The sequence below is a fragment of the Tamandua tetradactyla genome, chromosome 13 (genome assembly GCF_023851605.1).
Source record: "Tamandua tetradactyla isolate mTamTet1 chromosome 13, mTamTet1.pri, whole genome shotgun sequence".
Lineage (NCBI taxonomy): Eukaryota > Metazoa > Chordata > Mammalia > Pilosa > Myrmecophagidae > Tamandua > Tamandua tetradactyla.
The window spans coordinates 19750866-19761898 of record NC_135339.1 but is presented as its reverse complement, the minus strand read 5'-3'; the positions used below and the strand labels follow the sequence as shown (position 1 = coordinate 19761898).

The 11033-nt window shown below is 41.3% G+C and overlaps 1 non-coding gene across 1 annotated transcript; it reads left to right on the top strand.

The window, feature by feature from the left end:
- Positions 1–4586: 4586 nt before the first annotated feature.
- TRNAS-GCU (transfer RNA serine (anticodon GCU)) lies at positions 4587–4657 on the top strand. Its single transcript has one exon. It is a non-coding gene; the product is annotated as a tRNA-Ser (tRNA).
- The last annotated feature ends 6376 nt before the right edge of the window (positions 4658–11033 follow it).

Genomic DNA, 11033 nt, shown 5'->3' with positions numbered 1-11033 from the left:
ATTTTACATGTTCCAAAATACGTCTTTCGGATTTATTCTGATGAATAATCTTCAGTCCATTCTTCCACATTGTCCTACAAGTTCTGGAATGGGGAAGTGGTTTTGACTACTAAACCCATCAAGGTTAATTTCCTATTGCTGCTGTAACAAATTATCTAAAACTTAGTGGCTGAAGCAACACAAATTTATTCTTACAGTGCTGGAAGTCAGAGGTAAGAAATATGCTCACTGGGATAAAATCAAGGTGGCAGCAGGGCTGGGTTTCTTTCTGGAGACCATCAGGAAATCCATTTCCTTGCCCTTTCCAGCTTCCAGAGGTCACTCACATTCCTTGACTCATGGTCCCCTTCCACCACCTTCAAAGCCAGCAACATTACATCTCTCCAACCATTCTTTTGTAGTTAAATTTCCTTTGGACTTTCTTCTGCTTCCCTCCTCCACTTTTAAGGACCCTTATGATTGCATTGGGCCCACCCAGATAATCCAGAAAAACTTCTTTATCTTAAAGTCAGCTGCTTTGCAACCTTAATTCCATCTGCAAATTTTTCAGGGGTATTTTTTGGCCACGAAACCTAAGATGTCTACAAGTTCTGAGGATTGGCATGTCTACATCTTGGGGTCAGAGGAGCAGCATTAGTCTGCTTACCACATTGTCCATTGGAAGGAGCAAGCATAAATTGGAGGACGTCCTGGGTCAAGATGGAGAACACCTTTACCCTAAACTAGAGTTGAATTGAATAAGCAAAGGTCAATTTATCCTGGGAACTGAATCTCTCTGAGTTTAGCTTCCCCACTGGTAAAATGGAGGTGGTAACATTTTACTACCAATAAGCAAGAGTTTTAAAGGCTACCGAGTATTTAACTGTATATCCATAAAGTATTTACTTAACCATTCTCCAACTATTTTACATTTCCAGTGCTTTGAATTTGCTGTTAAAAATAACATGGTAATATATCTTCCTATAAAGTGCTAGTTATTTTCCTATGATAATTTCCAAGTTGTGGCATATTAAGTTCAATGGTGTGATTATTTTTAGGGATGCTGAGACTTTCCAAAAAGGCTTTTCCCTGGAGTTGACTTCATAGGTGTGAGCGTGTGCCCTAGAGGAAGAGGTTACGTCTTCCCATGCTCAGTTTTCTCAATTCCTGAGACCTATCATAAAATGCTGAGCTGTAGCATTTTGTACATCATGGCCACTAAGGAACTATGTTGTTCAACTAAAGGAACTACAGAAAGAAAGAACCCTGTTGCAGTTATTATGTAGTAAAATAGTCTTATATGTAGTGTGGTAATTTTTAGGACACCCAGTTTTGCCCTTAAAAATTGACTTGAGAATTTCACCTCTGAGTGAGGTTTGGTTCCCTCGTACCAATACACATTTGTGTCAGCAGTGTATTTATTCAGCTAATATTTATTGAGGGCCCACTGTGTGCCTATTCTAGGTGTGTGTGATGTATCAGTGAACAAAACAGATTCCTGCCCTTATGAAACTTACATTCCAGTGAAATATAAATAGGTAGTATTGAGTACTATTGGTCGATGTGGGCATTCTTAGTTAGAACAAAGCTAATTTAGTTACCCATGATATTTCTGTGGCCTAACTTGACCCATAAATAAAGGTAGGAGATTCTTGGTGAACACCTGTTCCTAAACAACCTGCCTCAGATGTCCATTGTCCTTGTCATCCTTTGGCAGAATATAGTAGTATCATTTGTTTGAATCTACTCAGCCTCACCCCCCTTAGAGAAATGCCCTGCCCCATCCCATGTGGGTTCTGGCAGGAATTGCAATCATAAGGTTCTCCTTGACTACTGGAGTAGGATAGGAGTCAAGAGAAGCCAGTGAGAATCTATCTCCTATGAACTTAAATCTTGGTTTAATCAGAGGAGGCATGTGGGTAAAGATATGTGGAGCTGTGCCATCAGTGTGGTGGAGTCCCAGAGACATGGGTCTCCTGCTGCAAGCCCTTGAAGGGCTTTGGTTCCTGCCCTTCCAGTAGTCTCATTATTCAGCTCTTCCACTGAGTCTGTGGCTCCCAATACTCTTCCAATAAATGCCCTCCCCCCCAAAAAAATTATTTTGAGCTTGAGCTAGTCAGACTGTCTGTTGCTTGGAACAAAGTACCCTAACAGCGAGAAGCCAGATATTATCATCTGGCTGCATCAGGCATAAGACATCTCCAGCTGCTCAGCTGTAGGAGAATCACAAGTGAACTTGGAAGTAGATCCTACTTCAATTGATCCTTGACTGCAGCCTTGGAGGAGCTACCCAAGAATTCACATGGGTAGCATCTCCGTTCTCTATTACTTAAATTTGCACAAGCCTGCGATCAATTCTTCTTTCCTTTCTTTCCTCTTTAGGGCTCATGAAAGCAGTTGAAATTTATAGTCTTCGAGGATGGCAGTCTTTGTTTGGAATCATAGAATCATAGACTGTTCCAAGTTCCTTTCTTAATTGCCATGCCCACAGCTACTCTGAGATAACAAATGTGTGTTTTTATAAGTCACTAAGTTTTGAGGAACTTTGTTACACAGCAATTTGTCACTAATTCCGTTCTTGATGGGGTATGGCATTTTGTCTTCTTAAGATCCCAAGGCTTTGAGATCATGATTAAATAAGAAGGTAAGTTGGGATACAGTTTTAAACACTCTTAGGCTAATGAACCCTGTGCAAACCAGCCGGAAGTGCATTATGTCCTTCAGAGCCACCCGGCTAAACTTCTAGAGGAGTTGAAGATTGTGCAATGGAAATTGAGATATGCAATCTTTCTATTGTCTACCTTCAGAGTTTACTGCACCTTAGAATAAACGTCTCCTGCAAGAAAGAAAAGTGAAAATCAAGTGGCATTACTAGGAGAGTTTATTGAATTATGGTTGATCTCACTGGTGTTCCATAATTGCACACTTTTATTTAGTTTAACCAAGTGGCAGTTAAACACCATTTTAATTATGTTAGAACTGGAAATAGAAGAGTATTGAGTTTGGGTTTCTTGTTCCAAGTTCCTTTCTTAATTGCCTTTTCATTCAAGCCAAAGACTTATGGTGGCAGCCACAGTCCTGTTGAAAAGCAATTCGTTGTATCAGTCAGTGAGTCTCATAACAGAGCACCTTAATAAGACCAAGTTCTGTACTTCCTGACTCTCCAAGATGGATTATGTTCATAGTCCATTATTTGAACGAGGGTATCTGACTTATGGCAAATCTATCTGGAACAGCATTGTAGAACTGTATTTCATCTTTAAGAAACGTATTTTATAAAAGTAAGATATTTACTTCTGTTGCAGGAAAGAATTTAAGCAGAAAAATTTCTCTCTAATGTTTGTTGAATCATATGAGAATGATGAGATGGAACAGGATGATACATCAACCAACTAACTTGAAAAACTCAGCTGTATTTTTATTTCAGGAAGAAAGGCTGCACTAAGGGTGCCCAATGGTATTGCATGAAATACTTTACTTCTTTTTCCAAGTCATGCATATCACCCAAGAATTCACAAGGGTAGCATCTCAGTTCTCTATTACTTAAATTTGCACAAGCCTGCGATCAATTCTTCTTTCCTTTCTTTCCTCTTTAGGGCTCATGAAAGGGGTTGAAATTTATAGTCTTTGAGGATGGCAGTCTTTGTTTGGAATCATAGAATCATAGACTATAAGAACCAGAAGGGACCACTGAGATTATCTGGTCCAACCGTCTTATTTTACAAGTGAGGGAACCGAAGCCCTTTAGTGAAAGATTCTGTCTGTAACGGACGCCTTTAAGGATATCTGGAGATCCGAGCCAGAAGAGCCCAGGGTCAGGACACCCAAAGGACAAGGAATTCACACCCACAAGTAAGAAGTTTTAACTTCAGTTTAGTTTTTATTCCTTTTTCTTATTTGAAGGGAGTTCAAATTAATAGCAGAGGGTCAAAAGTGCACAGACGATGGCATCAGACCCGGGGATATGCAACCTGGTCCTCTCACTCCATCCCAAACCCTGTGGCCTTGGAGATGTCAATTTCTTAATGTCTGCGTCTGCCAACACTGTGGTAAGACTGATATGAAATAAGTACCTGTAAAGCTGTTAGCTCAGGGCTTGAGTCTTAGTAAGTGTGCAGGAAATGTTTGTGATTGTTATTATTCGTTGTTTATATTATTATATGGTCCTGGCTTTGCTGATCCTTGACAATACCCAATCATCTCGCTTCACAGGCCTCAGTTTTGGCATATGCTGATACAGGAATTTCAGCATTAGGACTCTCTCAGTCATGCATCACACTGGTGTCCTGCCCGAGTGTTGGAGGCTGTCTCTTCAGTCTCAAAGGGCCCTTTTCTCCAGTCTCCTACTCTGGCCATCTCTGTACCCTTGGGCTGGAAGTTCTTCAAGGGTAGAGCTCACAGGTGACCCTTCTCTGCCTCTGCCGAGCACCTCATACAGTCCCTTTGACTAATAGGTCCACAAATTAAATCACCATTTTGCTATTGCATTCTATTATTCCCAGAAATTAGGCAAGCTTGGTAGATTCAGACAGAAGTAAAAGGGAAGATTCCAGCATAACATACCTTTAAGATTAGTTTAGGGGAAAAGTGCCAAAACCTGAGGGGGTGCAAGGGTAGTTCAGCGGTAGAATTCTCACCTGCTATGCGGGAGACCCGGGTTCAATTCCCGGTCCATGCACTTCCCAAAAAAACAAACGAACAAGCAAAACAAATAATCAAAAAAAAGCAAACAAAAATTCAACAAACTGTGCTGCAATAAAGGGATACTCACATGGAAAAGTAATGAAATGTGACCCCCATCGTATAGCATACAAACAAAAAAAACACCTGCAGAGGTCGTGGGCTATCAGTGCACATGAAGATACTGGGAAGCTGGCAGGAGGAATCTGAAACAAGAGTTGAACAAATGCACCCCTTTAAGGATTGGGGTTGAGTAGGGAGGTCCACTGTAGTGAAGGGAGAGTCTATAGTGGGAGGTTAGGTTGGGTCTAGGGGTGGAGGGGGATTCCCAAATATTAATGCAATATTTTTAGTCACTTATCCCCAAGGCCAAAGAAGAAATGATGCCTTTGTTGATTTTTAGAAAGTATTTGAATTGCTGTTTTCAAATGAAACACTTCAATTAGCAAGCTTAACATGTTTCTGGGAGGAGTGCTTGCATTATTTTCCACCCTTCTTTTCTTTGCCTTCCACAGAGCTTCCATTACAGAGGAAGCCTTTGGAGAAAACAAAATGCAATGTTTTGCTCACTCAAATGGACTGTCCCCTGTTGTTAGGACTTAGGTTCTAAATCATTCTGGCCACTCAATGTGGAGTCCAGCAAGGAGCTCGCGTCAGGGAAATGTCAGGTGCAGTGATTAACGCAGAGTGACGACTGTACTTCAGAAAACAATTGTCCTCTCCCTTGCCTGCAGCCTTCCTCAACGTCTTTCCTGACAATCTCTTCATTTCTATACAATGTCGGCAAGACACGGAACAGCACTTGCCACCCATGTGGGCTCTCACGGAAGTGGGGACTTAGGGGATGCAGCGTGACTTGGGGGTGAGTAAAGGATAGAAGGAACATTTGAATCTCTGGTTGGGTCAAGTCAATGAGGATTTAACGTTTTTGGGACTGGCAAGACTGAGGTCATTCTGAACCATGGGCGTGGAGTTTTTAGAGCTTTATTCCTCACATGCTGAGTTCATGGATTCTTTGGCCCAGGGGCTGTGGTGTGCTCTCTGTGGGCTCCATTCCCCTTTATTTGATCTACCTGAGGCCTTGGTCCCTGGAGGCAGCTCTTGGCTTTTGATGGCCTTGGGTCAGGCTGGTTAATGTGCTTCTGGGATGTCTCACCACATCGCCCCCTGGCATCACTTTACGCTCTCCTCCATCATAGCTTCAGAAGGTTTAATTGCACCTATCCTGAATAGACCCCTTTCTCCAGACCTGCAGGACTGAGCTGACATGAGCAAAGCTGAGAAGAGATTCTGTTTTATAGATAGATGATAGGTAATGAGCGGGTTGAGCCTATGAGTACTATCCAGGTGTGGGGAGAAGGCTGTAATGCAAAATCTAAATCTCCCAGCTTCCTATGGTTATAAGAGGTACGCATCCTGAGCTAGCCAAGAATGGGTCAGCACTTTTCGAAAGCAGAGTAGCAAAGTGACACCCTCCCTGCTAAATGCATGTCCAAATGTGTGTCCTCATGTGTGCGTGCACATGTCCATGTGTGCATGCTCACACTTCCAAAACCTGTTGTAGCTTCACTTGCAGGGGGATGAAGAAGACAGCAAGCCAGGTGAAGAGATGTGAAACGCTGACTGTTGGCAGCTAGTACTTTTCTGCCAATGTACTCAAAGGCAGTCACAGGGAATTTCCAGTTGCTGGTCTGAAGGCTGGTATGAGCAAGTAGGGAAGATCTTTGCATCTCTCTGTCTACCAGGCAAGCCCCGTCCTAGACATATTTTGCTAAAGCCCTTTTCACAGCATGGTGGTACCTTTGGAGGGAAAGGAAGCTGCTCAGAAAAGCTTGTTGAGACAGAGAGAAGCTGTGACAATGTGATAAAATGATGAGCTCCCCGGGGAAATTTCCTCAGGCTTGGTGCTGGCTCTACAATTCGTCCTTGTCCTCATTGGGGGATGCATGTTGCCTTTTTCCAGCCTCTTGGAAGGAATAATATATGATCGGGATATTACCTTGCTATTGACATACTGGCATTTCTGCTTTAACAATTTTTAAAGAAAGAAGTAGGAGTTTACAGTGCCGTGTACTTAATAATCCTGGAAGACAGCTGAGGGTGGTTGCATGAATGCATATTACATCTTTTTCCCAGTCTTCCTTAGGTCATTAAACATACCCCAAGCAACAAACATAGGGGTTTGCACTCTATCTATGCTTAGAAAATAATTGCTGATTAGGTTGGTTCTTCAACTGATGGGGTGATGAATTTCAAGTCAAAATCCACTCCCCCCACCCTGTTTCCCACGAAAGACTGGAACTTTTTTTATCGCTCTAGTGTTGTGAATGGGCTTATCTGTTTCATAGTGATTCAGGGACCAAAATCTGAGTTTTCTCCAGACCCATATAATAATAAGTCTTGCAGCTGATGGGTTCATGTCTGTTTTACCCACTTGAATTTAGACAAAGCAAAAGAAGAACGCAACCCTTCTAAACCACTTTTTGGAGATGACGTTGGGTTTTGCCTCTAACCACGCATCCATTCTCTAAATGAGTCTGTGCCACCCCATGACATGGCATGAAATTTTCATTTCTGCTAGAGGGGATGGAGGAACTGAATGAGAAAATATTGAATTGAGGTAGAATAAAAATGTTTGGAGCGAGAAACAAAGATAGGTCTCGTTTACCGCCTTTTGAGGGGTTGTGATGGGATCATTTTCAAATTGACTTTTAAAAAAGGAACTTGTTCATTTCATTAAGTTGTTTAGATTCATACTTCCTGCACACTAGTGACTTTTTGTCTCTTTTGTTAGACAGATATTGAGGCAAATAAAATAACTCAAGAGAAGAATCCCATCTGGGAGAAAATATGGAGTCAACTAGCAGTATGGTTCCTTGTTCTCTACAGTGTGCAAATGTGGCACGGTTGTTTTCATGGGGCTCAGACCAAGATGACATAAATCAGTGCGTCATGAGAAGAAAGAAGCGTTCTGAAATTCCTTAGGGTACCCCTTCCCCATGGGTACCCACGGGATAGAGATGTCGGGGGGCAAAGAAATGGGATGTTCACAGGAGCTGCCCCTGTGTATGTGATCTTGGCTTCCTGCAATAAAGAGTCAGGACAAGCTAGGGTCAGTGGTTTGCACCAGGTTTGGGACACTGAACAGGGGAAGAGAATGTGAGGAAGTAAGGAAAAGATGGAAAAATGTATTCTACACGAGCACACGTACCTGCCCCACGTACACGTGTTGTCACCGTTTTTTCATCTTTTTTTTCACTTTCACTTTGTGTCGCAGTTTTTTTAAAACAAACGTGAATCAGAGTATAAACCGTGCAATTGACTTTTCTTTTACACGTTTTTTTACTATGATTTTTTTGCAGATATTCAGCAGAGTAGAAAGAATAATATAAGGAACATTTATGTACCTACCGTAAAGATTTAATGAATCTTAAGATTTTGCTACTTTTGCTTTAAACCTGTTTTTAAAGGAATAAAACTTTGCAGGGACAATTAAAACAGCTTCTTATCCCTACCCTACCTCTAGCCTCCCTAGTTACCTCCCTAGAGTTATCACACTCAGATAGTCCTGTATGTATTCTCATATAGGTTTTTGAATGTTACTACAGATATACACAGCCATAGAATTCATACTAATGTTTTAAGTGTTTTTAAATGTTATATTAATGAAATACCACTGTAAAGATAACTTTGTAGCTGGGTATTCATTTTTACAATTTATCCATGTTGAAACATTCCTCTCTACACGATCCATTTATCTGCTGTATAATGTCCCATAACTGGGATAGGCCACCCTACCTTCTTATTTATTTACTCTTGGACTTTAGAATGTCTTTATTTTGTATCATAAACAATGCCTCCGTGATTATTCTTGAACAGGTATACTTGTACACATATAAGGAGATTATTTGGTGAGCGTACGTAGAAGCAGAATTGTTAAAATACTTTCCCAGAGTCACCAAACTAATTTGGGCCCCACTATCAACGTGTATGAGTTCCTGTTTCTTCACCCCTTGCAAACACTTCGCTTTGTCAAACTTCTAACTCTGATAACCATGAAACACCTCATTTTTAAAATTTCTATTTTCATGGTTATTTGTAAGGCTGCAAATATTTTCATATTGGTGGTCTGCATTGGTCATCTTGTTTCCTCTTTAAAATCCCTATTTTTGCCTCTTGCCTGTATACCTTAGGTGGTAGAGTTTTTTCTTACTGATGTGTAAGAGACCTTTGCATATTCTGAATTCGAAAAGTCTATATCAGTTTTATATGTCACGAGTTGTCTTCTTCCTTTTTGGGATTTGTCTTCACTCTATTTCTGGAGACTTTATTAAAGAGAAGATTTTTGAGCTGGTCAACTGCATCAATCCTTTTCTTTATGATTTGTGCTTTTCTGTGTCTTATTTAGGAATTCCTTCCTCACTACAATCCTGTAAAGAGACTATTCTATGCTTTTGCCTCAGTGTAAGTCTGGTGGTTTGGAGCTGTTACGTACCCCAGAAAAGTTCATGTTCTTTTAATCCATGCTTGTGGGCGCAGACCTATTATAGGTGGAAACTTCTGGTTAAGCTATTTCAGTAGGGATGTGGCCCAGCCCATTCAAAGTGGGTCTTAATCTTAATCCTTTCACTGGAGTCTTTTTATGAGGGGATAAAAGACACACAGAAAAAGCTCACAGAGAGAAAAGCTCCAGCAAAGCCAGGAGAGGACCCACAGGAGCTCAGAGAAGAAGCCACTGAAACCAGAAGCTGAAAGCAATGAAACCCAGGAACAAAGGGCCAGCAGGCACTGGCCATGTGCTTTCCCATGTGTTCTAGTTTGCTAGCTGCCAGAATGCAACACACCAGAGACGGACTGGCTTTTAATAAAAGGGGATTTATTTTGTTGGTTCTTCAGAGGAAAGGCAGCTAACTTTCCACTGAGGTTCTTTCTTACGTGGAAGGCACAGGATGGTCTCTGTTGGTCTTCTTTCCAGGCCCCTGGGTTCCAACAACTTTCCCCGGGGTGACTTCTTTCTGCATCTCCAAAGGCCTGGGCTGAGCTGCAAGTGCTGAGATGAGGAATGCCGAGCTGCTTAGCTATGCTGTTTTGCTCTCTCATTTAAGCACCAGCCAATTAAGTCAAATGTCACTCATTGCAGCAGGCACGCCTCCTAGCCAACTGCAGATGTAATTAGCAAGAGATGAGGTTCACGTACCATTGGCTTATGTCTGCAGCAACGAGACTAGGTATGCTCACCTGGCCAAGTTGACAACTGAATCTAACTAACACACCATGTGACAGAGGTATTCCAGATGCCAGGAGCCTGTCTTCAGAGTTCAGATATCATCCGGTTGATGCCTTAATTGGGCCATTTTTCACAGCATAAGAAATATAAATTGTAAGTTCATAAATCCTCATTGTAAAAGTCAATCCATTTCTGGTATATTGTCTTCTGGCAGCTTTAGCAAACCCACATGGTAAATATTGCTGTTCACACTTTTAATCATCTGAGAAAATGTCAACATGTGAGGTAAGGATCTATTATCTGACAAAAAACAAGTTAAATTGTGAGGTAAGGATCTAATTTTATTTGTTTCCTTGGGGTTCAACCTTATTTCCGTTTTACTAGCAAGCCCTTTCTCCATTAATTTGTATGATAAACCTGTCATGCATTAAGTTCCTACATTAATTCATGGATCTATTGCTGGGGTTAACCTGGCCTACTGGTTAATTTTTCTTTCTATGAACCAATACCACAGTATCTTAATTATAATAGCTTTAAATAAGTCAGACTGATTGGTAACCAAGTTTCCCTCCTCATTCTATTTTCAAAATTGGCTGCACTAGTTTTGTTATCATTGTTATTTTTTGCCTTTCTATATGAATTTTAGAACCATCTGGTTAAGTTCCATGAAATATCACTGGTGTAATTTCACATTATCTCAGGGAGGGTTGCAGGTTGAAGGAGGAAGGCAACACAGGGTCTTGGGGTTTTGTTTCTGTTTTTGTTTTTTTCCTTTTGACAACTGCAAAGTCCAGGGAGCAAACCCGGGCCTCTTGCATTGCAGGCAAGAATTCTACCACTGAGCGACCCTTGCATCACCCAACATAGGCTCTTAATAGATGTCAGGAGGCAAGAAAAGATCAGCAAATTGTCAGCACAACAATCACTAACCCAGTAGCTCTGATAATGTACCTGTGTGTTTCAGTTTGCTAAAGCTGCCGGAATGCAATATACCAGAATCAAATTAGCTTTTACAAGGGGGATTCACTATGTTACAAATTTATGGTTCTAAGGCCATAAAAATGTCCAAACTAAGGCATCCACAAGGGAATACTGTCACAGAAGAAGGGTGAATGGCATCTGGGGTTCCTCTGTCACATGGGAAGAC